This window comes from Neofelis nebulosa, chromosome 2 (assembly GCF_028018385.1).
Source record: "Neofelis nebulosa isolate mNeoNeb1 chromosome 2, mNeoNeb1.pri, whole genome shotgun sequence".
Taxonomy (NCBI): Eukaryota; Metazoa; Chordata; class Mammalia; order Carnivora; family Felidae; genus Neofelis; species Neofelis nebulosa.
The window spans coordinates 41,350,626-41,367,993 of record NC_080783.1 but is presented as its reverse complement, the minus strand read 5'-3'; the positions used below and the strand labels follow the sequence as shown (position 1 = coordinate 41,367,993).

Sequence of the window (17,368 nt, the reverse complement as noted above, 5' to 3'; positions counted from 1 at the left end):
TCTAGGTAATGTCCAAAGTCACAGAATATTAAAGGAAATATTTTAGCCTTTTATTTAAAATACACATAATGATGAGAGTGTATTCTATTTTTGTCACACTTATTATCTCTTTGAATTCTCAAAAATATTTTAACAACCAAGTATTCTTATTACCTCCATTTTACAGAGGAGTGTGGTACAAGGAAATCACCTAACTTGCTTAAATTGAAACGGTAGCAATTGGCATACATATTTTTCCCTACCTTTAAGCTCGGTGTGCTTTGGGCACAGCACATCTGCCTCCCATTTCCAATGATGTATTTGATTTTCTGAGATTCTATGAATAGTAGGTAATTTTTATTGCTTGTCAAAGCTTTTGGGCCTTGCTACTTCATTCAATCAAAGTTTAATAATGTGACCTCCTTAAGGTATATTATTAGAAAATAAAATTAATTAGTTGAAGCCCAGTGGTGCAGATAACCTAACTACTGAAACAACTAGTTCTCTCTTAGGACATGGACTCTATATAGGGCGAATTTTGAAACACAGTTCTTTTTTTTTTTCTTCTACTGGGAAAATAATCACATTTTTTAATAGACAACTTATAAGAAATTTATTTTTAAATACGCTCTTTAAAGGTTAAGTTGATGTTAAGATGGTTTCTAAACTAATATGCCAGATGAATCTTCAAGACTGGGGACAGCTGTCTGTTCGTTAGCATCACATTCCCGACAGTGCTTTCTCTAAGACGCGCTGGCAAGAAACAGGAAATCAGTTTCAGCCAAATTCCCACATTTCAGAGTCTTGCTGATGAGAGCAGGAAAATAGTCTCTCCACAAGAAGGTGTGGGTGGGTGATCGAGCCCATGTATACAGTACATCACAAACTCACGCCTGTCTAATTCTAGAGAAGGAGTATTTTTATGTCTAGTTTTTGTGTTGTAGATAAATACCGACTATTTCAGAAGCTAGTGCTTCAAGAATGGAAACAAGTTTACTAAACACAGAGTTGTGATTTGAAAATTCAGTAATCACATTAAAAACTTTCTTAAGCTCCACTGGTCTTTAGAACTACAGATGAAGGCAGCAAAAAAGGACATATGTTTTAAATTTAAGGACTAAAGCATTTTGTGCATTTCAAACATATGTTTCAGAGCATTTTGCAAGTCCCAAAATGTCTGAATTCAGAAAAAAAGGCTAACCAATGATACTCATGATATATAGACAAAAGTGTGCCTTGCATATTAATGTCGCATTCAAATTTGATGTAAATAGTAATAATTAAAACATGGTATATATTATCATTGGTATGTGTACTCTGAAGGACTACTGATTGGTTTCCTCAGTTCAAACTTCGATAAATAAAATGTCCCCATGGTGTTGCAAACCTATAAAACATTTCGAGGTACATTTACCCATTATGCTTTCTTATAAGCCACCCCTAACCCCTACAAAATTTGTTTTCTTCATGGCCATTTATTGTTTTGGCACATAGTATTTCCTCTTTTGGCAGTGATTTATTTTTTAAATTATCGTTACACAAAGGAAAGCATAATATTCATTAAGTGATTTTTTAAAATCTTTGTTCGACTTAATACATCTTTGTGTTTCCACGCCTGTGACCATTAAGATAGATGATAGAAGGGAGGGGAAAGCTTTGGAAACTTCTATATTTTATAAATTATAATGCCTATGTCCCCTTGCCTATTGTTAGGAGTGAATGAAAATTGAGATATGCCATCAAAATTAATACAAGTCCTGAAATCTGTCAGCCTTACTTTGCTTTACCGCCTTCTTTTTTGAGATAACATCTCTCAAGTGACACATTGTAATCCCACTCATATTCCCACAAAGATGTCTGTATTTCATCAGAGTATTATCTCTGTCCAAGGCTTGCCAAAATCACTTTGTACTTCCTGCAGTATATTGGAAATACTTTGCCCATTTGATCACCAGATGTAGTCAACTTAAATAGAGATCCTGGAGTTGTTTTATCTGAACTTTTTTGTTTGTTTTTTTGTTTGTTTTTTCTTTCTAAGCCATTCTACCTATACTGGGAATCCCAACACTCTCCTGGCTGCTTGGGTCAAGATTATAATCAGGTAGGCAGTAGAATTTGTACAATACTTTGCTAGAGGGTTACTATAAAGTTCAATTGTCAAATCCTTTAGAGAAAAACATCTACAGACATAGCCTACAAAGTAAAAAACGGGTCCAGAAGGAAAAGATTAAGCAGAATACGCTGTAATACATTGTCCCTAGTTATGGAAAAGAGAGCCTGAATGAAAGAATGAAGACAGCTGATCCAGTCTCCTTTCCTTTTAAACGCACTAATGACAGATTTGACAAGCAGAAGAAATTTCAGATGGGACTTCTCAATAGGATGCACTTGTTGCCTAGAATTTCTTTTTTTCAAATGAGATAAAAGTGACATATAACACTGTATTGCTTTCAGGTATGCAACATATTTGATGTACGTATATATTACAAAATGATCACCACAATAATTCTAGTTAACATTAATCACATAGTAACACTATTTTTCTTGTGATGAGAACTTCTAAGATCTATTTTCTTAACTTCCAAATATTCAATAAGGTATTATTAACCAGAGTCACCACATTCTATGTTACAATCCCAGAAATCATGTTGTATCCAGAAGTTTGTATCTCTTGATCCCCCTCACTCATTTTGCACATCCCCACACCCCACCACCAATCTGTTGCCTAGAATTTTTTGTGGGAGAAGTAGAAAACCCTGGGCTATATGAATTTATGGCACATGGCTCCTTGGAAAACATCACATAAAATATGAAATGAACTGAGTATAAAACAGAAAAGTCATGAAGAGATGACTCTTTTGCATACAAGTGAAGTGAATCGAATATATGGCTTAGAGATCTCATGTATTAGTTTTCTGTTGCTGTAAAAAAAAAACCTATCAAAACTTAGTTTAAACTAAGTTTAACAAACTTAACAACACAAAGTTTTTAAACTTACATTTTTGTAGGTCAGAAATCCGATACAGCTCTCACGGGCTTAAGATTAAGGAGTCAGCACAGCTGCATTACTTTCCGAAAGCCCTAGGAAAGAATCTGATCTATTGTCCAGCAGTCCCCAGAAGCTGCCCGCATTAGCTCCTGGTTCCTCTTCCTCCATATTCTCTATGATCTCTGCACCCTTCTTCTTCCATTTTTAAGACCCTTTTGTGGTTACATTGAGTCCACCTGGGTAATCCAGCCTAATCTCTATACCTTAAAGTCAACTTGTCAAGAGCTCAGCTGAGCTGGAGGAAGAGCTGACCTGCCAGGTGTCAGAGTTGTCAATTAAAACCAATGAGCTAAAATAAAAGAGTATGTCCTTTAATCATGGTGGAAGCAAGGGTCTAAACCTGGAGAAACTGCAGACTTCTCTCCCTCCCATATCCCGCCATGGAATGGCATACCTGTGGAAACTAAGGTGGGTTAGCACAGATAGGGGGGTTGTCCTGCAGCCAAGGAATCCCCCAAACAAAAAGGTTCCGGCAGTTTTATGCCATCGAGGCCCAGAGAAGAGAAAGGAGGGAGGGCTAGGAGTGAAAAAGTATTGGGTCAGAGTTGTAAAAAGTGTCCGTCCATAGTTTCCTCCTCCTCCTTGTCAGAAGTACCTGAGGGAGTCTTTCCTCAAGAGAAGCCTTGAATTCAGGCATCTGGGATAAGAATGAAAAAAAAAAAAAAAAAAGAAACAAGACCAAAAAACCAAAATCAACATGGTCATCCAGAGGGTCTGAGTTCTTGATTGCATTTCTTTTTGGAAACTGCAATGCACTGGCTGTGAGTCAACTTTGTAATCACCTATGATTGACTCTGAAAAATTACACACAGGTTTTTTGGATGGGAACCAGATATCTTAGAGCTGATTCATAGTCTTGTTTCCATCTATAACAGTAATTCCCCCTTTCTGTGTTATCTATCAAATTCACAGGTTCTAGGATTTAGGATGCAGACACCTTTGGGGGCCCATTATTCTGCCTACCATACTAACATGTAAATCTGGACGAGGACAGTATGGCAGGCAGAAATACATACTAAAAGAATATAGCAGATGTTAATGAAATTGATGTAATGAGAAACAGTCCTGAAAATCAACAAAGTCAAAAGTTAATTCTTTGTAAAAGTCAACATTTTGTAAAAGTCAACAAAATGACACAACTATCTAGATTGATCAAGAAAAAAAAGATAAATTGTTAAAATCAGGAATCCAGGAGGAAAATCATGCTCAATCTACAGGAATAAAACAATTATAAGAGAATACAGTGAAAAACTTCATGCCAACCAATTTGATTTCTATATAACTTACTAATTTATATTGTTGGTTCTGTTTTGGATGAAATGGACAAATTACTAGAAAGACAGACTACCACCACTGACTCAGGAGAAAAGCTAAATAGACCTATGACAGGAAAAGATAATGGATCATAAATTTCAAATCTTCCCACAAAGAAAAACTTAGGCTCAAAAGGCTTCATTTGTGAACTTTGCCAAACATAAGGATGGAGCAACATTTCCCAACTCATTCTATGTGATCACTATTATACTGATACCAAACTGGAAAAAAAATCGTTATACACAAAATAAGAGTGCAGATCAATATCATGAATAAAGACACAAAAATTCTCAACGAACTATCAAACTAACCCAGCAACAAATTAAAACAAGAAATATGCAACATAACTTACTTGTTCCAAGAATGCAAGGTTATTTTACCATTTGAAAAATCAATGTGCTACAACATATCGTTAGAATATAGGCCAACACCTCCATGATTATCTTTTTTTTTTAAACTTTTTAAATGTCTATTTATTTTTGAGAGAGAGAGTAGAGAGAGTTGTGTGTGTAAGCCAGGGAGGGGCAGAGAGTCAGAGGGAGACACAGAATCTGAAGCAGGCTCCAGGCTCTAAGCTACCAGCACAGAGCCCGCTGCAGGGCTGAAACTCATGAACTGGGGGATCATGATCTGAGGTGAAGTCGGACGCTTAACCAACTGAGCCACCCAGGTGCCTGCTCATGACTATCTTAATAGATGAAGAAGAAGGATTTGCCAAATTCTATACCCCTTTATAATTTAAAACATCCAATAAACTAGGAATTCAAAGGAACTTATTTGACCTGATAAAAGGACCTATGAAATTTCCACAACTAAAATTATTCTAAATGATATAAGACTGAAGGCTTTTTCCTAATATCATAACAAAACAAGGATGCATTTCCATTAACATTGTACTGCAGGTTTCAGCCAGATAAGTTAGGCAGAAAATGAAATAAAAGGCAGCCATAGTGGATAGAAAAAATAAAACTATCTCTATTTGCAGATGAAATGATCTTATATATAGAAAATTATAAGGAAACTACTAAAATACCATTTAAAAATAAGCAAATTCAGTGAGGTTACAGAATATAAGATCAAGGTAAGAAATTAATTGTATCTATACACCAGCAATGGACAATCCAAAAATGAAATTAAGCCAGCATTCCCATTCTCAATAACATCAAAAGTAAGTTTTAAAAAATTTAAGAATTATTAAAATAAATTTAACAAAATAAGTGAAAATTCATCCTGTGACAATCACAACACAATGTTGAAAAAGAATTAAAGAAGACCTAACTAAATGGTAGGAAACCCTTGTTCTTTCATTCTGAAAGATTGAATATTGTTAAGAAAACAACATTCCATAAATAGATCTAGAGATTCAATGTGATCCCCATCAAAATCTCAGCTGGCTTCTTCACAGACTGGACAAGCTAACTTCATTCTAAAATATATATGGAATTGCAAGATACCCTAAATAGCCAAAATAATTTGGAAAAGGAAGCACAAAGTTGAAAGACTCCTAGTTCTTAATTTCAAAATTGACTACAAAGGTATGGTACTGGCCTCAAGATAGACAAACAGTTTAATGGAATAGAATTGAACATCTAGAAATAAACTATCACATTTACAGAAAATAAATTTTTGACACGGATTCTGTGGCTATTCAATAGAAAAAAATCTTTTCAGTAAACGGTGCTTTGAAAATTATATATCTGCACATGAAAGAATGAAGTTGCACCCCTTCCTTACTCCACTTACTAGTATTAACTCAAAGCGAATCTGGGCATAAATATAAGAACTAAAACTATAAAACATTTAGAAGAGAATATAGGAGTAAGTCTTTGTGATTTTGAATTAAGAATATCCTCCTTGACTATGACACCAAAACTACATGCAAAAAAAAAAAAAAACAAAAAACAAACAAACAAAAAAAAAAAACAGGTAAACTGGAATTCATCAAAATAAATTTATTTTCCCTGCAAAAGACATCATTAAGAAAGTACAAAGACAAATCATAACATTGGAAATAAAAATGTTTGCAATCATACATCTAATAAGAGGACTGTATCAATAATACCTAAATAATATAACTCAAAATACATAACAAATAATGCAATGAAAAATGGTAAGGGCATGAACAGACATTTGTCCTAAGAGTATATTCAAATGGCCAATAAGCACATGAACAGATGCTGAATATCATTAACTATCAGGGAAATGTAATATCAGGGAAATGTAAATCTAAAACAAAATGAAATACCATTTGACTCCCACTAGGATGACTACAATCAAAAAGTCAAATAATAATAAGTACTCACAAGGATGTGGCGTAAATGGAATCCTCATATACTGACGATGGGAATGTAAAGTGATGTAGCTGTTTTGAAAAACAATCTAGCTGTTTTCAAAAGATTAAACAGAGTTACCATATGTCCCAGGAATTCTATTCCTATGTATATATTGAAGAGAAATGGGAACATATGTTCACACAAAAGCTTGTAAAATATGTTCATAGCTACAATAGTCATAGTAGCCAAATGGCGGAAATGGTCCAAATCTCCATTACTTGTTCAATGGGTAAACAAAATGTGGTATGTCCATGCATGGAATATTACTCAGCAATAAGAAAGAGAGAGATACTAATACATGCTATGACATGAATGAACCTAGAAAAAATAATGAACGCTAAAAAAAAGTAGCCAGTCACAAATTACCACAGTTATTTAGTCCCATTTATTTGAGTTTCAAATAGGCAAATTATAAGAGAACAAAAATAGATCAGTAGTTGCCTACAGCTGAAACAGTTTGAGGGAAAATGGGAATGACTGATTATGCATATGGGGTTCCTTATGGAGAAAGACATAAATATTTTAAAATTGAATGTTATTTATGATTGTCCAACTCTGTGAATATACTAAAACTACTGAATTGTATAATTTAAGTAGAAAATTTTATTGGTTTGTGAATTATATCTCAATGTCAAATAAAAAAAACTATTACCAACTAACTGTGCATTAAAGTGACCTGTGTCACTTCTGGGCTAAAGCATTTGATGCCAGTGAAAAATCCACTTATGCGTTCTTAATTATGTATTGATCAGTGAACTGATTAGCAATAATACTATGCAATAACCCAATGTCGAAGTTTTCATATAAAGATATTTGCTTTTCGTTTGCTGAAACTATAAGCCAGTGCGAGATCAGCTAGGCTTGCATGTTCTTTGCTTTCAGTCTGGAAGCACATAATGAAAGGACGACAGCTCCTGGGGCATGCTTTTTAATAAAGATGGCAGGAGAGCAAAGGGCCCTGCCAAACTGCCAAAGTACCCGGCAGGCCCATCCTTAATTGACTTTTGCCAATATTCTTTTGGCTAACACAAGTCACATAGGCCAAGTTCAGTATTAGTAGGGCCAAGTAATGTAGTACACAGGAGGGAAGGAGAGCACATATATTGGCTTAAAATGATAAAGTCCTCCATGCTGTGTTACATAATTGTGAGGGGTCTTGTGTTGGTATGATGGAGGTGCGAGATTGAAGCAGACTCCCTTGCTGTGCATAGAAAACTGCTGCCTTGAGGACCTGCTGGAACCTACGTGTTAATTAAATCTTTACTGTGCTAAGCCACTGAAATTTAGCCTATTCTAATGAATACAAACATTTTTCTTCTAATTTAATTCTTCTTCTTGAGATTCCTCTCTGTAATAATTACTTTCCAAAACCTGGACACAAAATATTGGAATATGCTCAAAACATACTTTTTTTTTTCTTTATTTATCTTCCTCAAATCTAACCAATTGATAATGCTCGGGTTCCATTTACAAAATGTACCTTATTCTTCATTCTTGTCTCTTACTAGTGGTCCTTACTTTTTCTGCTAATAATTATGGCTAACATTTATTGAACACTTATTCAATGTTAGAGACTGTCGTAATTATATGCATTAAATGAGCATTATTTTAATTAGACTTCAGAGATGAAATTTTTTCTCTCAAAATTTCAGTGTAAATAAATTTTACAGATAAAGGTTCCAAAATGCACCAAACAATGCCAATTAAATAAACTCAACTTTTTTATTGCAGCAAACAAAGTCTACTATGAATATATGCTAAGCTACCTTCCACTCTGCCCCACATTACATTGCTGATCTCTCATTTGATACTGTTATTCCTGATTTATTTCTCCTAAGTTTTCGTCAGGATGGTCACTATGACTGAAATATAGCAGATTCATGACTACTTAGCATGAAAATGTAATTCACATTTCTACTGTTGTGTAAACTACATATGCTTTTTATTTTCTTTCTTTTCTTCCTACACCCTCTTCTTTCTAACTCATTCCATCTTTCACAAGGCAGTCTTTAAAACGTGATACTTTTCCCATTTTATTGATACATAATTGACAAATAGCACTGTATAAGTTAAAAAAGTAATTTTTCTTTTTTTTTTTTTAAAGATTTTTTTAACGTTTATTTATTTTTGAGACAGAGAGAGACAGATCATGGATGGGGGAGGGTCAGAGAGAGAGGAAGACACAGAATCTGAAACAGACTCCAGGCTCTGAGCAGTCAGCACAGAGCCTGACGCGGGGCTTGAACTCACAGACCGTGAGATCATGACCTGAGCCGAAGTCGGACGCTTAACCGACTGAGCCACCCAGGCGCCCCAAAAAAGTAATTTTTCTGATAGTGTTCCATAGGCATGAGCTTTGTGTTCTCCCACTAGTGTAGCTCCAACCACAGTGAGAACCATAAAAACAAAAAAACACTAAATCCAAAGATAACCTAGAAATAGTGACTTAACCAATAATTTTACATAATTTACTGTGGAAGATATTAAGTGGAAAATTGTCAAATGTAATGTTCATCCTCCGTTTCTCACCACTTTTTGGTGTAGGTACAAATAAGCAGTAAAAAGAGTAAATGGAGGCATACATAGAAGGCAAAATGAACTAATTCACAGATGTGATAATTAGACTCTGAGTAACTGAGAAGTGAATGAAAATAGTGGCTAAAATTGCAACCAAGAGGATAGCAAATGACATCTGAAGATAACTAATCTTTACACATAATATTTTAACAACATATTTTTTCCTATGAACCACTGAGTCCAAGATTTTCCCCCCAAACCTATTACACACACACACACACACACACACACACACACACACACACACACATCTATACAAATGAAGAGATCAGAAGCTTTTTTGACTCATTAGGGTCTCCCAATAAAATAATGCATGAGAGCATGATGAGTAGTCCTTATATGGAGTGAAAAATTTATGAGCATCATCCCCTTAGGTGATAAGCTGTGACTCTTAAAAATTAACTCTTTATTCTTGCTAGAATAATGAATAAAATATGACTCTTTCAGGCATCGAGAATGGGTTCAAGCATCATTCTCTCGTGGTTAAGTAACGAGGTCATAGCTTATGAAATCTTTTCACTGGGTTCCATAAAATATTATAATTGTTCTGCCTCTGCTCAACAATTTATTCATTCTGTGAGACCGATGAGAATAACAAGGAGTAGAGATAAATTAAATACATAGTCCCAGAGACTACATTTGTGCTAGTGTTTTGAAAGCATGAGAGCAGAACTGGCCCAAGAAAAACTGATGAAGTAGGTAAAGTTTTTGTCTCCATCATCATTTTAAGTATTATTTTCTGCATGTTTTCTGCACTATAGCAGTTGTTTAAATGTAGATCTTACAAATTGTAGATATATACATATGTGTGTATAATACTATTTTGTACACTTTACTTGTAAACTACATTTTAAAGAAAACCTGTCACCATGTTTCCACTTTTACCCAGAGAACTATCCTTTCCATGAAGTTCCATAGCTCCATGCTCATACCTATGAGAGCATCCATTCTATTCCTCTGTAAATGCCTAATTTTATGTATCTCCCCAACAACGCACCATGAGCTTCACGAGAGGCAAGGGATGTCATGTATCACATCCCCAAATTCTAACATGGTGTCATTCATTTAATAAGTAATAGCATATGTTAAAAAAAAGAGCTGTACAAACATACTTTAAAAAGGTACCTTTAAACATATAAAACACAATTGAGAACATCAAGTACAAAAAGGGTTGCCTCTCTGACCTTTTCCATAAAATATAATAAAGTAAAATTAGTCTAAATCATTAATGAATATTTTAGCCTAGAATTATTGCTTGTAAATTGGTTGCTATAAAAATAAAGACCGACTCTCAACATTTATCCATAATATTTTCAAATGAAAGCCAATGTTATCTAAAATTCATGAAGAATCTAAGAATTTTCAATTTCTAACCTAGGAGGATTGCCTTTTTTTTTTGTCTAATTGTGTAAGAATACTTAGTTTGAGACTTACCCTTTTAACAAATGTTTAAAAACACACTACAGCATTGTTAAGTGTAGGCACAATATTGTCCAGCATATATCTACAATTTATTGTTCCTATATGAGGTATTTAAAATGGTCAAACTCATAAAAATAGAGAATAGGGAGGTGCCTGGGTGGCTCAGTCAGTTAAGCGTCTGACTTCAGCTCAGGTCATCATCTTGCAGTTGGTGGGTTTGAGCCCTGCATCGTGTTCTGTGCTTACGTCTCAGAGTCTGAAGCTTGTTTGGATTCTGTGTCTCCTTCTCTCTCTGCTCCTCCCCCGCTCATACTCTCTCTCTCTCTCTCTCTCTCTCTCTCTCTCTCTCTCTCTCAAAAAAAATAAATAAATAAACATTTTAAAATTAAAAAAAAAGAAATAGAGTATAAAATTTTATGTTTTGTAATACTTCTCCCAGATAGCTTCAAAACCTTATATTATCTTTATCTGGTTCCACATCCCTGTAAATGTCTACTCCATTACTGATTCTCCCTGAAATACACATATAGTCTCCTAGCTTTGCCCTTTATAATGGCCCTCTCAATATGCCCTTCACAATGGTTTGCCATAACCATTATGAAAGTCAAAAATAGGATACTAAATAAATATTCACTACACTACATATATCCATTTCTAGCTTTATTTTGACTACCAAATTAGTTATGAGTTTATTGTTTACTTTTTCTCTGCTATCCCTGGCTTAGATTTGAGGCAACCCAAAACCTGGAAGAGGGAACTAGGGCATGGACAAAGAGCTCCAGGGTAAGTCGTCTAGTTCTGTCTATCCATTTCTATCTGCCACTTTATGCTAAGTCCACATTATTTTATGCTTTCTAACTAGAGTATTGATATTCTCTTAAGCCACTTTCTCTTGAATACTGCTTACAAAATTCTTTAATTATTACCAACTTTCTGTAAAATAACATGCTAATGAATATTCACCACAACAAAATGAAGTTCAGATTACCAGGTAGCATTTAAGTCCTCCATACTCTCACTTCTATCAATTCTCAGCCATGTTCCCCTTTTATCCATACTAATAACTCTCTTCACCAGGTTCCTTTGAAAGTACTACTTCCTCCTTTATGACTATGTAATTATAGCCATTCTGTAAGGCCTCTCTCCATTGAAGTTTTTGTGGTACCCCCACATATTTAGGGCATTTATTGTCAGCCCCAGCTATATGGAATTTTTACATGCTCTTTGTTTTAGATTGATTATTTGTTTAAATGCCATGTTTTCCAATCTGGATTTGAGACCATCAAAAATGAGAATAATATGGTATATTTCCAGAAGATACGCATGTATTTCAGAGTACTGCACATACATTACTCATTTAATATAGCATATATGGTGGTGTAAATTCAGAATTTGCACACTATTTGCATACTTTTACAGGAATTATTATATAACTAAAATAAGAGTGCAAAGTAAAGAACAAATGTTGGCTTTTTTTTTCTTTTTTCTTTTTTTTTTTTGGAAGTGAGAGAGAGTGCACATAAGCAAGCAGAGGAAGGGCAGAGAGAGAGGGTGAGAATCCCAAGCAAGCTCCACACTCAGTGCAGAGCCCAAAGCAGGGTTTGATCTCACCAACCCAAGATCATGCCCTGAGCTGAAATCAAGAGTCATATGCTTAACTGACTGAGCCACCCAGGTGCCCCCAAAGGTTAGCTTTGAAGTTAAGTAAACTCGAATTCAAATCTACCATTAACATATTTATGTGAGCTTGAAATAATAATTAAGGTCATATATTTATGTAACTTTGCATCGATTAAGATTCCTGAGACTGTTTTGTCATCTTAAAATGGATATAATAACACCAATTTTTCAAGTCATTATGAGGGTAAAAGCAGCAAAGTTACATCATGCATAAGAGTTCCTGGATACTCCCTTGAGTAATGGAAGGAAGGAAGGAAGGACGGATGGAAAGAAAGAAGGAAGGAAGGAAGAAAAAAGGAAAGAAATATTGTTATATTTTTAAATTCATTTTGATATATTTGCAGTGTGGAAATGAGGGGCTTTTAATTTTATATTAAATAAGTTGCTAGAATTTGACATTTAACAACTACTAGACTAACATCAAAAATTCTATGAAATGATTATAGTTACTTGATTTTGTGGCATCAGTTTTGCAAAAGATTAGACTTTATTTAAAAAGTTTATTTTAACTGTTAGGCAAGTTAAAATCCTAATTGCTGTGCAGCACTTGGGAAGCTAGTCTAAAAAATAGATTAACCCAAAATGACTAAAAGCCACCTTTGTGTAGAATTTGACTCATTTGAACTTATATTTTACTCTATGTATGTGGCTTCTCAAGTCTCACACACATTGTGCAAAAAGCAATAACTTGCATTGACATTATCTATACTATGTATGTCTTTATTCAATTACATCCCACCTGAAGCATTTTTTTTTCTACACAACATCGATTTGGTTGTTTTTCAAACTTTCTTCATTTTTTCCCTTCAATTCTCTTTAATTCCAGATGGTACATCAAGATGTCTTTACTGACCATATTGTAATAAAAACCCTCACAGACAAGGAGAATAGATCTTTATGTTTACAGAAGAAAAATCCAGTGATAAACTAGAATGCCAGAGGAACAATTCTTTAAATATACCCAGAGCACTGGTGTTGGCAATTTGTTGGTAATCTTACCTTACCTGAAGATGCTTTGATCCTGATATGAATGAATTTCAGGTCACATTTTCAGTTCTGAGAGGCAGATTCCTAGGGAAGATAAAAAAAAAAATTAGAAATCAACAGACCTTGATCTGAAACCTGACGCTGACGTTCACTAGTTTTATGAGTTTTGAGTAGGCTGCTTAATCTTTTAGCCCTCAGACTATGCATCTATAAAACAATGGGATAGAATTGCAACAGTATTATGGGGATTAAAAGTATTGCATATGATACCACTGTGTTGTCTAGCACTAATTCTCAAAGACAAAGAATCTTCTGATTTAAATAACTTTTACAGAAATCAAAATTTTAGGGCAAATATTAAATTTTCTGGGAGGATTATATATTATATGTATGTATATTATATATATGGCTTATTATCAACATTTTATTACCAATTTGTACATAATTTTGCTATTTTAATAACCAGTAACATCCACAAAGTGAAGTAAATTACAGCTTATAAAAAAATTTATCTTAGTGACATATATGCCAACAGAAAACAAAAGATTTGATGTAATATGAACAGATGTTTTTGTAATGCATAAAGGATTTAAATAAGTTTATTCTCAAAAATCTTGAGCACACAGTTAATGTAATTAGTGTGCACCACACAGGAATTTGCATTGGCCCATCACACACATTTGACAAATGGTGATGGTTTGCAGCTAGAATAAGCAAAGTTGTTTTATATTTGTCATACATGAGTTTAATGGTTGGCTCATCTTCCTTTATTGGAAATCCATTGTAATCTATACATAATGGATATAAAGTGCGTCCAGGAAATGTTTTCCGATCAGAAGCTCTAAGAAGCTGTACCCTAAGGATTTAAATATATTACAACACAAAGTAAGCTGCAATTTAATCATTCAATGGGTTAGGAAGCTTCCAGAAACAATATCTAACAAGCCATCAATGCTGAGATAAGAGAACAGACACTGTAGTATATAAATATTTGACTCTCAATATGTGATTCTCCATATATATGAAACTAGCAATGTAATGGGAGTATCAATTAATTTTGTCTTGTCTATTATCATTTTTACTAGTGCAAATTCCAAATAGAACTGGGTGAAATGCACAAAATAAGATATTTTGCTAAGAACGCAGATTGAAATAATACAAATACCAACATGCATGCAGTGATATTATTTATAAAGGTAAACACAATGGAAAAGATGTTTTTAATTTCAAGTCCTGAAATCATTAGTCTCCTAAATATCTAAATATCCATAGTTATTATCTTTGAAGAGTCATGTTAGATTATAATTTTTAAGTTCCATACACTTATTTAGACCTTAGGTATTGTCTTACCTAACATGTTGTTATTTTTTTGATTTTTTTTTAGATTCAATGGTGATTTTGGATTCTTCAACTAATTGGAAAGATTTTAGCTGTATAAATTGAGAAGGCATCCCATTTGCTCAATTCTCCTCCATGCTGTCATGTAGTAGCACGTTTAAGTGCATCTCTTGGTGTTCCAATCAACTGTAATGAAGTCTGTAGTGCAGAGAAATCCATTATACTGAAAACAATGGTAAAAGTGAATTTTATGTACCAGGGAGTGCATTTTACAAAAGAAAAAAAACAAAAACAAAGACAAATTCACATCAGGTAAATTGATGATTTGTAAAGAGAAATTTTTAAGCACAGCAGCATTTATAATGGAAATTATTTCAACTGAAACACAATTATTGATTCTTCTGAAGGATTATCACGTAGAGGTTAACTACTTTGGGCTTAGCAGTCTTTTGTGACCACACAAATTGCAAAAAAATTGGACTATAAAAATTTCCCAAATGCTGAGTTACCTAAAAGTTGACATTTTAGTTTTCTTACTTTAAAACAATGATGAGAAGGTCATTAACTGCTTTGGTGTTTAATGGCTTCCCTTTGCTACAGCATATTTTCTTAAACTGATTTATGATGTTGCATGACCACCCCACCTTCTGTCAGTCAAGCTCCTTTATACCTCATCCTTCAGACTCAGAATACAAAATTCTGAAAGTTCCCTGTACACAATCCCGGTTTGTGCCTCCAAGCTTTTATTCCTTTCAACTGCTTCTTTTTGTATTTGATCATTGTACTGCACCACAGATACAAAATGAAACCTCATCCAGTCATCATTGTTTTAGTATAAGATTCCTTCCTTCCCCTCTTTAATCCTCAAAAACATAAGTATATTTGTACTTGTGCATACGTCTGTTACTATTCTCACCTTACACAATGACATTTTTAGAATCCACTAGGCTATGGATTCCTTAGGGCATGCTTATTTATTTTTGTGCACCCACTACCTGATATTTGGAAGGTACTCATTTGTTAAACCTTTGAAAGGAATGATTCTTTTATCTATATAATTCCACCTTTTTTCTTCAGTGAAGGTTTTCCCCTCAGTTTTGTGTTTTTTTTAATTTTTTTATCACTTACCCTACTTAATATTATTTAATCATTTAATCTTATTTACATATCACTTAGAAATAAGTTAATATGTTAGACAATAAATTTAGAGTAATAGTAAAGATGAATTTTGTGAAATTAACCATTTCTAAAATTTTGAGAGTATTTTAGTTAAAAATATTTTGGTCCCGGGGCACCTGGGTGGCTCAGTCGCTTAAGCGTCCGACTTCGGCTCAGGTCATGATCTCACTGTTCATGGGTTCAAGCCCCACGTCAGGGTCTATGCTGACAGCTCTGAGCCTGGAGCCTGTTTCAGATCCTGTGTCTCCCTCTCTCTCTGACCCTTCCCCCATTCATGCTCTGTCTCTCTCTGTCTCAAAAATAAATAAACGTTAAAAATTTTAAAAAAAATTTGGTCCCATATATGATACTAATACAGTATTATGAAATAGAATCTTTGAATATATATTCTGGTGACCAATCTACTTCTATTAAATCTATCAGCTTATACATGTGCAATTTTGGTGCTTTCAAAATGCCTCTATTCCTACATAGAGCAAGCATTCCCTATATCCTGGTAATTTTTCAGCAATAAAAAACATGTATGTATAAGGTATAAATTTCAGCTAATCTATTGTAGCTGTCTTAAATCACAAATTCACGAATCCAGATTAGTGAGATTTTGCCATAGGGCAGGTTTTACTTGTATGATATCGTGGGGGTATTCGCTAAAGATTAATGTAATTTTAAGAACTATAAAATTATACTGGAATAAATAATAGGCATAGAAAATTAAGGAGGTTGCTTTTGGAAGGAATCTGCGCCATTCAATGTATTCCTGCTAAAGATAAATTCCTGGCCACTCGGCTTTATTGAGTTGGAGGCTGGAAGAGAATAGATGATGGCAAATCCTGCGTGGAGAATGGGGACAGCCTACAATCAGGCCAGGCAGAAAAGTGTACTGCAGATAAACACTGAAACAAAGCATAGATTTATACCCATAGGCAGCAACTGTGGGAATTGGCAGCAGCAGGCATATCATGCTGTCAGAGGGTCATCGCAAATGGGATGGTTCCTTTGGAGCCCATGAATCATTCAGCATGTGAGGCAAAGAAGCTGCTTCTAAAGCAGCAGTTGATCGTGGCCTTGCAGTAGTAGCTACAGTGGCTGAGTACAGACCACATGTGTATGCTGAGTGGAAGAAACCTCAGGTAACAAATCAGTGGGAGCAGCACACACATAAATAGGAGAGTAGCACTGACAGTTCATTATTCATTCCAGGTATAAAGGAGAGCATTATGTGAAATATAATAAGGCACTTTTGAAATTCCCAAATAAGGTAATATTCAGTTTGCATATCCCTATCACCTAATCTCCCTAAAGGTTGTTTGTCATATTTTTCCATTCCAAGACAAAATGTCCAAGAACTCGGGGACACAAAAGCTTTAAGGTAATGTTTGCTAGTAAACTTCCACAACTGTATCACAAACTATGTTTTCTCCAAAAAATTGGTGGCTCATCACTATATACTAAATGGCATGTGCGCATAAAATGCCATTGACCCACTCTTTACACACAAGTTTATCAAGCA

The 17,368-nt window shown here is 34.4% G+C and overlaps 1 long non-coding RNA gene across 1 annotated transcript; it reads left to right on the top strand.

Moving 5' to 3' along the window:
* Positions 1-2,015: 2,015 nt before the first annotated feature.
* LOC131492898 (uncharacterized) lies at positions 2,016-14,813 on the top strand. The gene is made up of 3 exons (XR_009252337.1): positions 2,016-2,080; positions 11,400-11,457; positions 14,726-14,813. It is a non-coding gene; the product is annotated as an uncharacterized LOC131492898 (long non-coding RNA).
* The last annotated feature ends 2,555 nt before the right edge of the window (positions 14,814-17,368 follow it).